Source organism: Notolepis coatsorum (assembly GCF_963971535.1).
Source record: "Notolepis coatsorum genome assembly, chromosome: 2".
Lineage (NCBI taxonomy): Eukaryota > Metazoa > Chordata > Actinopteri > Aulopiformes > Paralepididae > Notolepis > Notolepis coatsorum.
In genome coordinates, this window is record NC_140166.1 from 130,626,033 (window position 1) to 130,644,057 (window position 18,025).

Here is an 18,025-nt window from a genome sequence, read left to right on the forward strand (position 1 = left end):
GTGATGTCACTCACCCAGCGTAATGCCTCTTGCCCCCGTCCCGCTGCGTTTCCTGTACCATTACGCATACGCCTGGGTGAGTTTTGATTGTGATGTCACTCACCCAGCGTAATGCCTCTTGCCCTCGTCCCGCTGCTGTTCCTGTACCATTACGCATACGCTTGGGTGAGTTTTGATTGTTAAGTCACTCACCCAGCGTAATGCCTCTTTTTTTGTTCTCACTTAGTTAGTAGTTTGGACATTTCATCTCCCACTCTGTTTTTGTTCTCACTTAGATAGTATTTTTGGACATTACATCTCCCCCTGTGTGTTTGTCACACGAAGATATTATTACTTTGTTACTTTGTTTATTTGGACTGTTCTGCATCTGCTCTGTTTGTTCCCTTTTGAATATTAACCCTCTCCTCTGTTCTGCAGAGCGGCCCAGATGTTTTCCCACCAGTCCCCAGTTCCTCCCTGTCCCCAGCCCGCCTCCGCGGGCCTCAGTCCCCTCTGTCCCTAGTTCTCCCCTTTCTAGTTCCACCTAGTTCCTGGTCCCAAGTTCTCCCCTTCTAGTTCCACCTAGTTCCTTGTCCCTAGTTCTCCTAGTCCCCAGTTCTCCTGTTCCCTAGCTCTCCTTGTCCCGACATCTCCTAGTCTCTAGTTCCTCTGTTCCTTTAACCTTCCCCTAGCGTTTCCTTTAATGTTTCCCCTAGCGTTCATTAACCTTCCCTTAGTGTTCCCTTTTCCTGCCCGCCTCTTAAAGGCACCTAGTTTTTCCCCTCTTGTTATATTCCTGTATTTGTGTTCTCCCTTAAAGGGACAGTGCCCTTTTTTCCCTGTCTCTCAATAAATATCTGTTTCTTGGCAAACCATCATACCTGTCTTGTGTTGTGCGATTGGGGTCGGTTACAAACCATAACAGTACGACCCCACCAAATCGACGACCCCAGCCAGCACAGACGGTGTATGTTGAGTTTGCCTTTTTTTTTTCTTGTTCCCTCTAGCTTCCTTGTTAGTCCTGTTTAGCTCCCTTGTTTAGCTTGTTAGTCTCCCCGGTTAGCTCCCCTGTTTGCTTCCCGTTTAGCCCTGTTTGACCCCCCTGTAGCTAGCCATGCCCTGGCGGCTAACCCAGTCCCTCAGCAGAGCCCCTGTCTGCTAGCTTTGCCCCGGCTGCTAGCACAGCCTCTATGTTTATGCAGCCCTTGCTGCTGGCATGGGCCCTGTAGCTAGCCATGCCCTGGCAGCTAACCCAGTTTCCCTCTGCATGGTCCCAGTCTGCTAGCTTGGCCCCGGCTGTTAGCACAGCCTCTATGTTAATGCAGCCTTGCAGCTGACATAGGCCCTGTAGCTAGCCAGGCCCAAGCAGCTAACCCGGTCCCTCTGCATGGCCTCCACTTTTTTGTGTACCATCCCCACTGCTAGGACTGCCCTTTCAACTAGCAAGGTCAGTTTCTCTCCCCACTGCTAGGACTGCCCTTTCAGCTAGCAAGGTCAGCTTATCTCCCACTGCTAGGACTGCCTTTTCAGCTAGCAAGGTCAGTTTATCTCACGCTGCTAGGACTGCCCTTCAGCTAGCAAGGTCAGTATTCCCACTGCTAGGACTGCCCCTTCAGCTAGCATGTTCAGTTTCTCTCACACAGCTAGGACTGTCCTTCCAGCTAGCTTGTTCTCTCATGCTGGTCCAGCCCTGTCTGCCAGCCTAGCTCCGGCAGCTAGCGCAGCCTCTATGTTAGTGTAACAGTACAGCTAGCATAGGCCCTGTAGCTATCAGTGCCCTGGCAGCTACCCTTTCCCTCTGCTAGCCTGGCTCCGGCAGCTTGCGCAGCCTCTATGTTGATGTAGCAGTACAGCTAGCATAGGCCCTGTAGCTATCAGTGCCCTGGCAGCTAACCTTCCCTCTGCTAGCCCTTTTCCCGGTGCTCCTCTTGGTTACCCCTCAGCTCCTCTAGTTGCCCCTCAGCTCCTCTGGTTGCCCCTTAGCTACCCTGCTTGCCCCTCTTCTCCTCTGGTTACCCCTCAGCTCCTCTGGTTACCCCTCAGCTCCTCCTGTTGCCCCTCTGCTACCCTAGTTACCCCTCGGCGACCCTGTCTCTTTTGCTAGCCCCACTCTTGTGGTGGCTTCCCCTGCTGGCTTGGCCAGTACCTTTTGTTTTTGTCTTGTTTTGCCCCCTGCCACTCTGTCTGTATTTGTTTTGGGTCGCCGGGTGGCTCCCGTTGAGGGGGGGGTACTGTGAGGTTTTGTCCGCTGCTCACCAACTTTCTCTGTTTTCTTTAAGCCTACTGTTAGAAATTCCCTTCTCACTCACTCTCTCTAGCCCCCACCCTCTCGTTCTTTACTCTCGTTTACTCTCAGTGGCCACACCTGGACTATTATCAATTACCTCTCGCACCTGTGGTGGCAGGCTAATTAGTTCCCCTGTGGGCTTTAAATACCAGGGCTCTTCCCCTCGTTTCGGCGTGGGGTCGTGTTGTATTCATGCTGAGTCATATTCTCTAACATCTAGACTCTTTCGGGAGATCCTCTGGTCTACCAATGCTGTATATGGATTTCTCCAGCCTTGAGATGTTTTGCTCCAGCCTTCGTCTGCTGTCGCCGTAGCCTGTGGAGGAGACTGTTCTGCGCTCCCTGTACTTCCACGGGAGGCACCCCAGCGCTCCACTGCAGACCCCAGCGCAGCTGTTCGTCCTGACGCACATCTAGACCAACGCGCATCTCCCGGACCCTCGGGCTTGGCACGCTCTCCAGTCACCAGCGCGCAACGCGCATCTGCAAGGGCTTGGCACGCTCTCCAGTCACCAGCGCGCAACGCCCATCTTCAAGGGCTTGGCACGCTCTCCAGTCTCCAGCGCGCAACGCGCATCTTCCAAGGATCCTCGTGCTTGGCACGCTCTCCAGTCTCCAGCGCGCAACGCGCATCTTCCAAGGATCCTCGTGCTTGGCACGCTCTCCAGTCACCAACGCGCATCTGCAAGGGCTTGGCACGCTCTCCAGTCACCAGCGCGCAACGCGCATCTTCAAGGGCTTGGCACGCTCTCCAGTCTCCAGCGCGCAACGCGCATCTTCCAAGGATCCCTGTGCTTGGCACGCTCTCCAGTCACCAGCGCGCAACGCGCATCTGCAAGGGCTTGGCACGCTCTCCAGTCACCAGCGCGCAACGCGCATCTTCAAGGGCTTGGCACGCTCTCCAGTCTCCAGCGCGCAACGCGCATCTTCCAAGGATCCTCGTGCTTGGCACACTCCTCCTCGCAGACGCACCCCGAGGCGTCTCTCGGTTCCGACGTGCACACCAAGGTGTGGCGCGCCACTCTGTTCCTCGGCTCCGACAGCGGCTACCCGGTGGACGACACCCTCGCCACCGCCGCTGTTCCAGCACCCTGTTCCTCGGCTCCGACAGCGGCTACCCGGTGGACGACACCCTCGCCACCGCCGCTGTTCCAGCACTCTGTTCCTCGGCTCCGACAGCGGCTACCCGGTTGACGACACCCTCGCCACCGCCGCTGTTCCAGCACTCTGTTCCTCGGCTCGGACAGCCAGCTACCCGGTGGCGACACCCTCGCCGCCGCTGCTGTTCCTGCACCATTACGCATACGCCTGGGTGAGTTTTGATTGTGATGTCACTCACCCAGCGTAATGCCTCTTGCCCCCGTCCCGCTGCGTTTCCTGTACCATTACGCATACGCCTGGGTGAGTTTTGATTGTGATGTCACTCACCCAGCGTAATGCCTCTTGCCCCCGTCCCGCTGCGTTTCCTGTACCATTACGCATACGCCTGGGTGAGTTTTGATTGTGATGTCACTCACCCAGCGTAATGCCTCTTGCCCCCGTCCCGCTGCGTTTCCTGTACCATTACGCATACGCCTGGGTGAGTTTTGATTGTGATGTCACTCACCCAGCGTAATGCCTCTTGCCCTCGTCCCGCTGCTGTTCCTGTACCATTACGCATACGCTTGGGTGAGTTTTGATTGTTAAGTCACTCACCCAGCGTAATGCCTCTTTTTTTGTTCTCACTTAGTTAGTAGTTTGGACATTTCATCTCCCACTCTGTTTTTGTTCTCACTTAGATAGTATTTTTGGACATTACATCTCCCCCTGTGTGTTTGTCACACGAAGATATTATTACTTTGTTACTTTGTTTATTTGGACTGTTCTGCATCTGCTCTGTTTGTTCCCTTTTGAATATTAACCCTCTCCTCTGTTCTGCAGAGCGGCCCAGATGTTTTCCCACCAGTCCCCAGTTCCTCCCTGTCCCCAGCCCGCCTCCGCGGGCCTCAGTCCCCTCTGTCCCTAGTTCTCCCCTTTCTAGTTCCACCTAGTTCCTGGTCCCAAGTTCTCCCCTTCTAGTTCCACCTAGTTCCTTGTCCCTAGTTCTCCTAGTCCCCAGTTCTCCTGTTCCCTAGCTCTCCTTGTCCCGACATCTCCTAGTCTCTAGTTCCTCTGTTCCTTTAACCTTCCCCTAGCGTTTCCTTTAATGTTTCCCCTAGCGTTCATTAACCTTCCCTTAGTGTTCCCTTTTCCTGCCCGCCTCTTAAAGGCACCTAGTTTTTCCCCTCTTGTTATATTCCTGTATTTGTGTTCTCCCTTAAAGGGACAGTGCCCTTTTTTCCCTGTCTCTCAATAAATATCTGTTTCTTGGCAAACCATCATACCTGTCTTGTGTTGTGCGATTGGGGTCGGTTACAAACCATAACAAGTATTGAAACCGTTTTAAATATTCAGAATCGATATGTATCGATTTTTCGATATTTTTGACAACACTACACTGTACTATAATTATATGACCTCAAGTTTCTTTATTATTTGTCATACAGAAATAAATACTTTGCATTAAATGCTTCCTTCTGTTGCTCCTGAGAGTGTGCTAGATAATAACAGATAGTATAATAAGTATAAAATAGAAAGTCAAGTCAAGTAAAAACAGTGTAAACAACGATTTTTCAGTATACCTCTATATACAGTATGTACGTCTGGTACAAGAATGGTGAGGTATAGCTTAGCTTGCAATAGGAATAAGGAATAAGATATGTGCAATTCCCTTATAAATATAAAGTGTAAAAGTGTACAGTGTGGTAAAGTGGGTGCTACAGTGTGTTGTTTATTTAAAGTGAGTGTGTGTGTGTGCTGTGGGTGTGTTGATGGCCTGTTATTGTTCATTGTTCAATCATTGTTCATTGAGCATCCTGATGGCCTGGGGATAGAAGCTCCTTCTGAGTCTCTCTGTGCTTGCCATGAGACTCCGGTATCTGTAACATGTAACATCTGTTACAGACCTGTAACATGACTTCTACTACCTGTACATCCCCTTCCCCTCCCCCATGCTGCTATGATGCCTGAATTTCCCCAAGGGGATCAATAAAGGAATTTCTTATCTTATCTTAATGCACAACAACTTAGACCTCGTAACAGAGAGGCCTCTCTCTTGCTGGTGTTAAATGTTTACTGTTTTCAGAGCAGACAGTTCACACACACACATGTTTACTGTTTTCAGAGCAGACAGTTCACACACACACAGATACACGCACACACACACGCACAGGCATGCACTACACACACACACACACACACATTAACTGTGATATTACCACTGCAAGCTGTCGACACCAAACTATTTGCCTGTGTGTGTGTGTGTGTGTGTGTGTGTGTGTGTGTGTGTGTGTGTGTGTGTGTGTGTGTGTGTGTGTGTGTGTGTGTGTGTGTGTGTGTGTGTGTGTGTGTGTGTGTGTGTGTGTGTGTGTATAAGACAAGGAGAGACAGAGGTTTCAAGTTTCACTTTCCTGTCCTTTTACAGTAAAGGAGTGACATTCTTGTGTCTTGACTCCTTGGCCTGACGGCAACATCAATACAGTAGTACAGAAAATAAGAACAGTGTAAACTATAAAAAAAAGTTCTGTGTACTGTGTGCAAATCAGTGGTATGTGCACGTCAGTAATGTGTGCAGATCAGTAGCAGGGACAGCTATAGAGTAGCACTGTATATTTATGGCCACACCATAAAGACATGCATGGTAGGCAGGGAACTACAGATGAAAACTAGCTCATTAGCTAATTCCCTAACCATAATATAAATCAACTATTTGCATGCAATGAGATTAGAGGACACTTCTGGAGGGTAGCAGTTCCGTACGTTTGACCAATTTATACAACCTGCTATTTGAAATCTCATTCTGTGTCATCACCTCTCATTGCATGGTCGATGGTTGTTTTGGTTCGTTGTTTTCGTTTGTTAGAAAAGGAAAGAAAGAGAAAAAAGGAATAACAAAAACAATGATTAATTCATTTCACTTTTGAATCACAAATATATCTTCTTAACTCTGAGAAGCCTTCCAGAACTAGAAAAAGAACTTTGACATGTACTGTATTGTCTGTCTGTAACTTGGTGCTTTCGAAAAGAGTCACAGACCTCGTGGCCCCCACTTTTGTGAGTCGTGAGGCTCCGCCCTCTAGATATTGTCTGTTTGTTTTTAGAAACTCAGCTCACTTGAGATCCGCCTCCGTCCCTCACACACCTACTGCCTCGCTCTCTCTTACATCCGCGCGCACAGCCTTATGGCTTCGGAAAAAAAAGAAAAAAAGGGAATTCCAAAAATAAAACAAAACCAAGCAAACCAACTGTCTCTTCCTCAAAACAGCCCTTGTAGCACAAACAAAGTTTTGTCTGACAAGCCACTCTGTCCAGGAGATAAAACCATACAGTTCCAAGCAAATCAACTGTCTCTTTGAACCAAACAGCCCATGTAGCACAAACAATAACACATTTTGTCTGACAAGCAACTTTGTTCAAAAGATGAAACCATGTAGTTTCAAGAAAATCAACTGTCTCTTCCAACAGCGTGACTCCTGTTTCACAAATAAAGCAACAAGGGCGGTTAGGTGGTCGAGCGGAGATTGCGTTCGTCACCAGCCCCGGAGCTGTGAGCTTGGTTCGCCTGTTCGAATCCAGCTCACAGCTCCGGGGTTGTCACCAGCTTGGCTGGCCGTCTGCACTGATACAATTGGCTGTATCAGAGGGGGGGAGAAGCTGGCGGGGTGGGTCCGGGTCGTTGTAAACAGCGACTCCTACAGTTCGGTCGGGGCGCCTGCTAAGCGCGGATTGGACGTGAGGGGGATAGTGTGGTCCTCCCACACGCTACGCCCTCTCAATGAGAATCCGCGCTGCCAGGTGAAAAGAAGCGGTGATTGGCTGGACGTGTGTCGGAGGAAGCACGTGGTAGCCTCCACTCTCCCAAATGATCTGACTGTGGGGGGTAAAGCGCAGCGACCAGGAAGGGACTGGGAATTGGCATACGACTAACATTGGGATGGGAGAAAAATCGGAGGAAAATGGAGGGGGAAAAAGACCAATATATATATAAAAAAAAAAAAAAAAGCAACAAACTGTCTCTTCCAACAGCGTGACTCCTGTTTCACAAATAAAGCAACAAACTGTCTCTTCCAACAGCGTGACTCCTGTTTCACAAATAAAGCAACAAACTGTCTCTTCCAACAGCGTGACTCCTGTTTCACAAATAAAGCAACAAACTGTCTCTTCCAACAGCGTGACTCCTGTTTCACAAATAAAGCAACAAACTGTCTCTTCCAACAGCGTGACTCCTGTTTCACAAATAAAGCAACAAACTGTCTCTTCCAACAGCGTGACTCCTGTTTCACAAATAAAGCAACAAACTGTCTCTTCCAACAGCACACTCAGCCTCCTCAAAGAGACAACTCCTATAAACAACTCAGTCTTATCACAAGACACTCAGCCTCCTCAAAGAGACAACTCATATAAACAACTCAGTCTTATCACAAGACACTCAGCTTTTTCCTTAAAGGGGAACTATTTTACTATTTCTTTCACTATTTGGGCACTTTTACACAATTCCTGTGAGTCTATGGAACACCTCTGTAATATATATATTTTTTTTATTCATTGTTTTGTATTTCTAATCAAGTCCTCAAAAACAGCATTTTTCTACCTCAAGATCTCGAGCTGTTTTGAGCCTGGGCTCCTAAACCACTGCGCAGCGTCGTGTTCGCCTGAACATTAACATGCAGCAGTGTCTTTATGACATCACATATAGGGCACATTTTCAAATGACTCAGTTCAGTGAGGGTGAATATTGTGAGAGGAGAATTGGAAGAATGCGCCAATATGAGAATTTTGAGACATAGGTCATATTAATATAAGTTCACATAGCTAGGAAACAATGCTAAACACTCAAAAAGGCCATTTATAAGATAGTTCCCCTTTAAACAAAATAAAACCCAACTATAACACTTGTCTGTGTCTCTATGCAGTTTTTTGGAGAGTCACAGACTCTCTTCCTGCTCTCCCACACAATTGAAAAACAGCTGTTGGCCCTATGCCCAGTCACCTCACAGTCCCACTTCCTGCATTTCTGTAACTATAATAGGGTCATAATGCTTGGTATATTTCATATCACTGATTCCACATATAATTACTGTCTCTTCCAAAAAAAATAACATTTCTAGCCTTTTAGAAAGAAAGACAGAAAAAAAGAAAAGAACACAGCATTTAATTATTCACAATTGAATCCAGTCTCCCATCTCAATTTTTCTTAGGTTATTTTGAAAAAACATCTTTCCAGTATCGGTCTGTCAGACAAAAACACAGCATTTTAAAGTAAATTTAGAGAAATCTCACCTTCTGTTTGTTTATTTTTGCTAGCCGCTGTCTTTTTTGTCTCACGGTCCCGAGTCCTTCAAGTGCTAATTCAACCTTTGTGGTCGCCAATTTATAGTAGATAAGAGCTGTCTGTTTATAGCTCATTGTTTAAGACTGACGTGTTTAAGTTGTTTACCAAAATGGGCACCAAATGCGGGCACCAAATGCGGGCAAATGACTTATGCTGGTGTGAGTGTGTGTAAATTCATGTGTGTGTGTGTGTGCATGCGTATATGTGCGTGCGTGTGAAGATGTGTGTGCTAGGCTACTGGCGTCTTAATGTCTCTCTGATTTTTCCTGTTAATTACATAACTGCTCAAAGTATGTATAAAGTTTATGGGTGTGTGTCTATTTGTGTGTGTGTGTGTGTGTGTGTGTGTATGTGTGTGCATGTATGTGTGTCTCTGTGTGTGTCTATGTGTGTGTGTGTGTGTGTGTGTGTATGTGTGTGCATGTATGTGTGTCTCTGTGTGTGTCTATGTGTGTGTGTCTGTGTATGTGTTTCTGGGATCCGGTACACTTCCTGCCACCCTGTTCTATCCTCAGCGCCAGTGTCACAGATGCAGGTCCTGAGGACACCAGCATAGTTACATATCACTGTAAAAGGGTTAATAAAGGAATATCTTATCTTATCCTATATTATTACATATACATATAAGACCTCTAATGTATATATTCCACTACAGTACACCATCTAAATACAGCAAATATATTACCTATATATATAAGCATTTAAAGTGTATTCTCCACCACACTTAAAGGGGCACGCCAACATGATGGGAAACGCGTTTACCATCTTCTCCAGAGACAAGAAGATAGATACCAACTTCCTCTCTCTGTGCGTTCAGTAGAAAGCTATCTGGCTGCACGTTAGCCTAGCTTAGCACAATGAATGGAAGCGGACATGACCGGTTAGCCTAGGTGTAACTGAGGGGTTACAAAACCCTGACTGTATTAAAGATTGTTTAGATTAAACCACTACTAAATATTATTACTTGCCAGACAGTACAGTTAGTTAAATATGGCAGACACTCAATAGACGGCACGGGGACAAAGAGATCACGTTTACAGTATTTTAATAGCAATATCAATATACAACTGAAATTAGTACGTTGCTCTTTTATGGCGAATGATAGTAGAATGTCAGAGTATCAAAGTCAGTGGGAATGAATAATTCCTAGGTTAATAATACCCGATCGGAACGCTGCATGGAGTGAGATGGCGATACAGGGCAAGCGAGGGGTATAGCTGGAGACAATGATTTCCCCCACGGAGTGGTAAGCTCCAGAGGAATTGCAGAATAGTCGGATACTCCTGCTGGTCACTGAAGAAAAAGGGGTCTCGTACCGATCCAGTCTTTGTAGTCCAAGTGCTCGATAGCAGGGTAATAGCTCTTAATCCAAAGCCAGACGGCAGTGATGATAGCTAGCTAGCTTCGTCCTCGAAGCTAGCCCGATGCAGCTCTTCAGGTGTAGTTAAATCCAAACGCCAATGGTATTAATTATGCTCTTATCCACGGTACATCGCTTACATAATTCACTATAATACACCAACAATGGTTCTATAATATTAGGGTCATATCTAAGTAGCTACTAGCTATCCGTAACGATACACCGCGGGTAGGCTTCCACTGCTCACATGTCCAATCGTTCTGCTGTTAGGTTACTCCACACTTCACCTCGTGTTCTGATACTAGTTACGTTAAGTTCACACACACTTGCTTGCTAGGTTAGGTTCGCACTTCACTTCACTAAGGTTCACGCGCTTCTCGTTACTGCTGCACACTACGGCTGCTGCACCTTCCACAATATATATACTCAGAGTGATTTCTAGAGCGCAACCGAACTACTTGACCGGAATCAATGCGCTGGCCAAGGGCATGTCTCAACTTGCCCGGACACGTCTTTGAACTTGTCTAGGGTGCGCGACTGCTGGCGCCGCCAATGTCAAGGGCGGTGTCCAATGAGGTGAGCGAATAATGCTATGATTCAAACGGAGGCTTAAAGGTGTATAGCTTATATATATAAATAATATACAAGTTATATAAAATAATAAACGTAGATTCTCAGTGTTAATCTGGCCCTTCAGAACAGCCGCCTCCTAATTAGTCTGCACCTAATTAGTAAATAAATGGGCACAGATTAATATTAATGTCCAGTCAACTTCTCCATACTGTGTTAACTTATGAGGAGTTGGAACAATCTACAAAGTCAGTGGGTCATGGTCGTCGTCAGGGGAGTCAGGGATCTCCGGCAGCTCTATCAACTTAGCTACAGGTCTGGTGTATGTCCGCCCTTGGACGATGATTTCTGCCGCTCTGACCTTCCCATCGGAACCAGTAATCACTCTGCTCACACGGCCGGCCGGCCACGTAGCTCGGGGTAGTGACTGGTCTATTATCATGACGACTGTATCCACTTTCAGGTTGTCCCTGTCTTTTACCCACTTCTGACGGGCTTGAAGGGATGGTAGATAGTGTAGGAGGAAGCGGGTCCAAAACTGGTCGGCCAGTACTTGGCTGTGTCTCCACATTCTCCGTTCATCTCGTCTTGTCTGTACACCGCCTGAGGAAGGGCAGGGTCCAGCCGCTCCATCAAGAGGTTGTTTGGGGTGACGGGGTCGATGTCCGCTACGTCGCTTGAGACGTAACCAAGGGGCTTAGAGTTCAAGACGCCCTCGATCTCTGTGAGGACTGTCATCAGGACTTCCTCAACCACGGTCTGGGCCCCTAGTACGGTGTACATAGCGGTCTTTATGGAACGGACTTCTCTCTCCCACGTTCCCCCGAAATGGGGGGCGTTCGGGGGGTTGAACTGGAATGTGATCTGAGCAGGAGCGAGGCGGGTCTTGAGTTCTTCACCCATAGCCAGGAAGCTCTCTCTCAGTTCTGTGTCTCCTCCTCTGAAGTTTGTCCCTTGGTCGGACAACAGTACTGATGGGGTTCATCTCCGGGCTTGGAATCTCCGGAAGGACATGAGGAATGAGTCCGTACTCATGGTCTGGAGGATTTCAATGTGAACAGCTCGGGTGGTCATGCACTTGTACACGATGCCCCACCTCTTCTCTTCACTTTGTATCATCGTTGCGAGTTGCGCGCCTACCAGAGCTGCGCAGAGCTCTAGTCGCGGGATCGACTGCTGCTTGCGGGGAGCTATCCTCGAACAGGCCAGGACGAAGGCTACATGTACTTCTCCTCCCTCTTCTCGGGCTCTCAGGTAAGCCACCGATCCGTACGCCACTTCAGAGGCGTCGCTGAAGACGTGCAGGTCTATCTGACACATCTCCAGCCGCACTGTAGGGGGGAAGTAACTCCGTTGGATGGTCACCTCTCTGAGTGAGTCGAGTTCTCCCTCCCATTCTCTCCAGGTGGAAGCCAGGTGCTCGGGTATGGGGTCGTCCCAGCCCTGCTCCTTGTCCCACAGTTCTCTCACCAGCATCTTCGCCTGAGTGGTGTAAGGTAGGATACATCCCATTGGGTCGTACTGGCTGGCGAGTGTTCGGTACACACTCCGCCGAGTGGTCGGTAGAGTCTTGGACCTTCCCTGATCCGTGGTCAGGGTTGTGTGTTTGTAATGAAGCGAGTCCGTTTTGAAACGCCAGACGAGGCCCAATGTCATTTCTTGCGCTTCACCTGGGGTGGTCGCCATCCAGGTCTCGCTGCTTGCGGCCTTTGTCTCTGGGGGGAGGCTGCGGAGGACTTGAGGGTCACTGCTGGCCCATTGCCTGAGGTCGAATCCACCTTTGGCCAGTGAGGCTCGTAGCTTCAGTAGGATGCTCTCGGCTTCTTCTGGCGTAGATACGCTCTGTAGGCAGTTGTCCACGTAGAAACTCTTTTCCACGCTGTGTCTGACCTCCTCGTCGGCTCCGGGGTCTTCAGCCACGTGCTTCTGTAGCGCGAACGTGGCGCAGCACGGGCTGCAGGTGGTGCCGAATGGGAGTACCTCCCATTGGTATATCGAGGGTTGTTCGTCGTCGAGCCTCTCTCTCCACAGGAACCTCAGCAGAGGCTTGTCTTCCTCCATCAGTCGCAGTTGTAGGAACATTCCCTTGATGTCGCCGCTGATGGCTACTTTGTCCTGGCAGAAACGTAGCAGTACGCCGAGGAGGGAGGGGCCAAGTGTTGGGCCGGGCAGGAGCAGGTTATTCAGGTTCTGTAGTCCAATCTGATAACTGCAGTTGAATACGATGCGGTTCTTTCCGTTGTGGGTGACCTTGTGGTGGGGCACGTACCAGGACTCCGTCGTCTGGTCTGCCTCGTGGTCGTCGATTTTCTTTATATGGCCAGCCGTGATCAGCTTTTCGATCTCGGCGCAATATATCGTTGCTTGAGGGGGGTCTTTGGCGAGACGCCGCTCGGTGTTCTGTAGATAGCGTTGTGTCACTTCCTTTGACGCGTGCAGGGTGGGCATCCCTTCCCGCCTCAAGAGTGGGGTCGCGTATCTTAGCACTCCGTCGACCTCGACCCTCGTAGTCTTCTGCTCGAGTAGAACTATGGCGTACTTGTCCTCCTTTGAGAGAACCATTTTGCGTTCGTTCTTGAATGGCAGCGAGTCTAGTGTCCATAGTCTCTCAACGTGCTGCAAGAGGGTAGTGTCTTGGTCACTTACCTTGGTGTAAAGGCAGCGTGCGGACGTTGGTCGGTTGGAAGGCCCGGAGAGAGGGCCCTGGAGCGTCCAGCCCAGTCGGGTCTTAACCGCGGCTGGGCAGCCTCTGGGTCCGATGTGGACCGCGTCCGTTGGGACGATGAGGTCTGCGTGGTCGGAGCCTATGAGCAGGGTCGGTGTAGCGCCGTCGATGAGCGGTATGGGCAGTCGGCGTAGGTGGGTGTACTTCTCCCTCAGCTGTGGGATGGGGTAGTCATAGCGTGACAGACCTATGTCGTGGCTTGTAAACGCCTTGTTGATGCTGTACCGCTTCTCGGGCTGATCGATCGCTGCTATGGTGAACGAGACGTTTTCACCCTTTATTGTCTTTAAGTCTCGACGAATGGTACGGATTGTCATGGTCTCCTCTGGACCCCGCAGGCCCAACTGGGTCGCGGCGGAAGCGAGGAGGAGAGTCTTCTCCGACCCGTCGTCGAGGATGGCGTAGGTGTCGAGTACCTTGTCCCCGTAACTGAGGAGCACTAGCACCACCTTGAGGAGCACCCGGGAGCTCCCGCTCTTCGCAGGGTCTATGTAGAGTACTTCTGCTCTCGAGCTGCTTTGTGGGGCGGGTCTCCGTTTGTTGCTCTCGTGTAGGGCTTCTAGGTGGGCGCCGTCACACTTGCCGCACCTTTTCTTGAGGCGGCACTCAGCTGCCATGTGGCTGCGCGCGCAGCGGAAGCAGCGGCGGTTCGCTTTAATCCACTGACTCACTTCTTCGGCGGTCAGTTTCTTAAATGCGTCGCATTGTGACAGCCAGTGTTCGTTGTCGCAATATTGGCATGAGATCTTCCATTTTCCCTTAGCGGGGGGGGGGGGGGGGGTTATGGCTCTTTTGTCGCGGCACCAATTTGATTTGATTTGATCTGATTTGTCGCGGCACCGACTCGGCCTGGTGCATCACGGTGATGGGCCTGCTTTGGTCTTTAAACCTTCTCGTTCCTCTTGAGTGTTAGAGCCGCCCCATGCGAAGGTGTCGATCCGTAGGCTGCTGACCTCTCTGGCTAGGAAGTCAGCAAGGTCTAGGAGTGATTGTTCTGGGCCATTGGGGTCACAGTGATTTCTTTGCCGCCGAAAACGTTCTTGGCGGGATGGGGGGAGCTTCTCTAATATCCGCTCCACGTTGGAGTTGGCGTACAACTCGTACATCCCCTTCTCTCGTTGTGACCCGAGCATCCCTACCAGGGATTGTACTTTGATGGATAGGTCGTCCAGGGCTCGATTGTCTTTAGCTGGGGGGAGACGTTCAATCTCCCGTATCTCCTGGATGACATAGTCCCATGTACGTCCATAACGCGCGTCGAGGGCCACCAGGGCATCAGAGTAGGGAGTCTGTGAATTAGAGTATGCCAGCGCTATGTTGTGCGCTCTGGTTACTTTGAGGTGCTTAAGGAGGATGGCATATTTGTAGGACTCGTCCTGTACTCCGGACATAATGGTCTCCAAACACAAATGCGCAGTTCGGTATACTGCGCTCTGTCTTCTCGCGTAAAAAGTCTGGGAATGTGTGTGTCCCAATGTAGGATGCCATGGATGGCTGTGACACTGATGCGCGTAGGGGGAGAGGCCTCCTTGGCGAGTCTCCCCGTACGCGGGGTCGTGGGTTCGTGCTGGGTGGGAACCAGAGGCCGGGCCCCCAGGTACTGCTCCTCGGTGCTGTCTGTTGCTCAAACTCACCCCTGGGACAGGTTGGGGGTTCGTAACGCAGCGTGTCAGGGCTGAGATCGGGGCTGTACTGTTCCTCCTGGTCTGAGATGGGTTCGTGCGTGTGGGCTTTACGTCCTCCCTCGTCCTCCGCTAGGCTTTGTAGTCGCTTGGTTAGTTTCTCGGCGACGTAAGCAGGTTCTTCCCGTTGGCTGGGTCCCGTGTAGCTTGGTCGGGGAGGGGAAGGTGCCCTCGACCCTTGTCGTGATGATCTCCGGGAGCTCCGGGTGGAGGAGTGGAGAGTCACCCTCTGGAGCGCTTGCTCCATCATTTGCGCCTGCAGACGGTCTCGTTCCGCCTCGCGCTGTGCGTTGGTGGCGTCGCGCTGTGCATTGGCGCGGTCTCGCTCCATGGTTTCTTGAGCCTGGAGGCGCCTCTCTTCCAGTCTAGAATGTTCACGCTCACTCTGGAGGCGGTTACGCTCACTCTCTTGTTGCGCTTGGAGACGTTCTCTTTCCAGTCTAGAATGTTCACGCTCACTCTGTAGGCGGTTACGCTCACTCTCTTGTTGCGCTTGGAGACGTTCTCTTTCCGTTGAAGCGGTCAGCGTGGCGATCAGGACTTGCGCTAGCCTCTGGTCGGCCTCGCTTGGGGATGACGCTGATGATGGTGATCTGGAGTTGACAGGGCTTGGCGGTGACCTTGTCTCCTTACGCGCTCCGAGGTCCATCTCGGGGGCGCGGTGCTCTTTTCTTTGGTGCGCGCCGAGGTCCATCTCGGGGGCGCATTCTTTATCCTCTTGCGCTCCGAGGTCCATCTCGGGGGCGCGTTCTGTACCTTCTTGCGCTCCGAGGTCCATCTCGGAGGCGCGTCTTTATCTTCTTGCGCTCCGAGGTCCATCTCGGGGGCGCGGTGGTCTATGGGCATAGTCAAGTCATGTCCCGCTTGTCCCCCCCCGTGAGCTAAGTCAGTTTCACTTAAACTAGCTTGGGTCTCTACCGGTGGGGGCGACAGGTCGATAAGGTTGGGCATACTTAAGCTACTAATTGTATCCTTGCTTAACGTTCTTTTAGATAAGCTAGGAGGTAGATCTACAGCGTAGTTCTCCAAGTGTGGAGGGGGCTGACGCTGGCGCCTAGGGCGCTCTAGTGTGGGAGAGCCGTTTGGAGAGTGTCCGCCGCTGGCCATATTATTATTAATATGATTATTATTACTGATACCCTCCGGCTCGAAGGACCAATTGTAACTGAGGGGTTACAAAACCCTGACTGTATTAAAGATTGTTTAGATTAAACCACTACTAAATATTATTACTTGCCAGACAGTACAGTTAGTTAAATATGGCAGACACTCAATAGACGGCACAGGGACGAAGAGATAACCTTTACAGTATTTTAATAGCAATATCAATATACAACTGAAATTAGTATGTTGCTCTTTTATGGCGAATGATAGTAGAATGTCAGAGTATCAAAGTCAGTGGGAATGAATAATTCCTAGGTTAATAATACTCGACCGGAACGCTGCATGGAGTGAGATGGCGATACAGGGCAAGCGAGGGGTATAGCTGGAGACTGGTGATTTCCCCCACGGAGTGGTAAGCTCCAGAGGAATTGAAGAATAGTCGGATACTCCTGCTGGTCACTGAAGAAAAAGGGGGTCTCGTACGGATCCAGTCTTTGTAATCCAAGTGCTCGATAGCAGGGTAATAGCTCTTAATCCAAAGCCCGACGGCAGTGATGATAGCTAGCTAGCTTCGTCCTCGAAGCTAGCCCGATGCAGGTCTTCAGGTGTAGTTAAATCCAAACGCCAATGGTATTAACTATGCTCTTCTCCACGGTACTTCGCTTACACAATTCACTATAATACACCAACAATGGTTCTACAATATTAGGGTCGTATCTAAGGAGCTACTAGCTATCCGTAACGATACACCGCGGGTAGGCTTCCACTGCTCACATGTCCAATCGTTCTGCTGTTAGGTTACTCCACACTTCACCTCGTGTTCTGATACTCGTTACGTTAAGTTCACACTACAGCTGCTTGCTAGGTTAGGTTCGCACTTCACATCACTTCACCGAGATTCACGCGCGCACTGTTCGCACTATATATACTCAGAGTGATTTCTAGAGCGCAACCGAATTCCTTGTCCGGAATCAATGCGCTGGCCAAGGGCATGTCTCAACTTGCCCGGACACGTCTTTGAACTTGTCTAGGGGGCGCGACCGCTGGCGCCGCCAGTGTCAAGGGCGGTGTCCAATGAGGCGAGCGAATAATGCTATGATTCAAACGGAGGCTTAAAGGTATATAGCTTATATATATAAATAATATACAAGTTATATAAAATAATAAACGTAGATTCTCAGTGTTAATCTGGCCCTTCAGAACAAGTAGGCATACACAATAGAGATAAATGTGGAATAGTTGTGAAACTAAATGAGATAGAATGAACAAAGCAGGATATAATACAAATAAATAATAATAAATACATCTGAAACTGAGAGAGGCTACTGTAGGCCCATAGATATTAGGGCAGGCAATAGGGGGGGGGGCATCTACACAGTAAATTTCGCAGAGTAAATTTTACTCAAACTGAGTAAATTTTTTAGTCATATTGTTTGTACAGTTGTAAGTGGTGTTTCACAATGCCTGGTTTGCTCTCTTCCCATAACCTGCACTTGACAGCCTGTTGCTTTTATTGTCTGGGAATGTTTCATACAAATGCCGTTGTACCATTGAGTGCCACCATTCAGGCTATACCATTAGGCCAGTTCATGTCAACCGAAACACCTTATGCAATTAAACAAATATTGGATTAAGCGATAATATGACTGTTTGCTGCTGGGTCATATAAAAGGGGGGCACGATCAAGTCAAACTTCAACTCAAGTTTCTCTATTCCTATTTATAAACAGAGCAGCAGCGTAAAGATCGCTGAGATTAAATTCAAATTAAAGAGCCTGAGAATCAAGATGGCATTTGAGAAACACCAGGTCATCTTGATCCTGTGCCTCGTCCCTGTAGGAATCCTGGGGCTTGTAGATGAAGAGACAGATCTTGCTTTGGCCTTTGCCTTGGATTCCTACAATCGGGGG

General features: G+C 49.5%; 1 protein-coding gene across 3 annotated transcripts in view; it reads right to left on the reverse strand.

The window, feature by feature from the left end:
• The window catches only part of LOC311224215 (phospholipid scramblase 1-like), a 63,989-nt gene extending 55,250 nt beyond the window's left edge, over window positions 1-8,739 (reverse strand). Inside the window, exon 1 of one of the 3 annotated variants that reach the window (XM_084309108.1) lies at window positions 8,624-8,739. The gene's annotated coding sequence lies outside the window, so the exon portion shown is untranslated. Of the gene's footprint in view, window positions 1-6,155; window positions 6,201-8,623 lie in introns of those variants that run through there. The other 2 variants (XM_084309109.1, XM_084309110.1) reach the window with 2 other exon arrangements.
• Window positions 8,740-18,025: the final 9,286 nt, after the last annotated feature.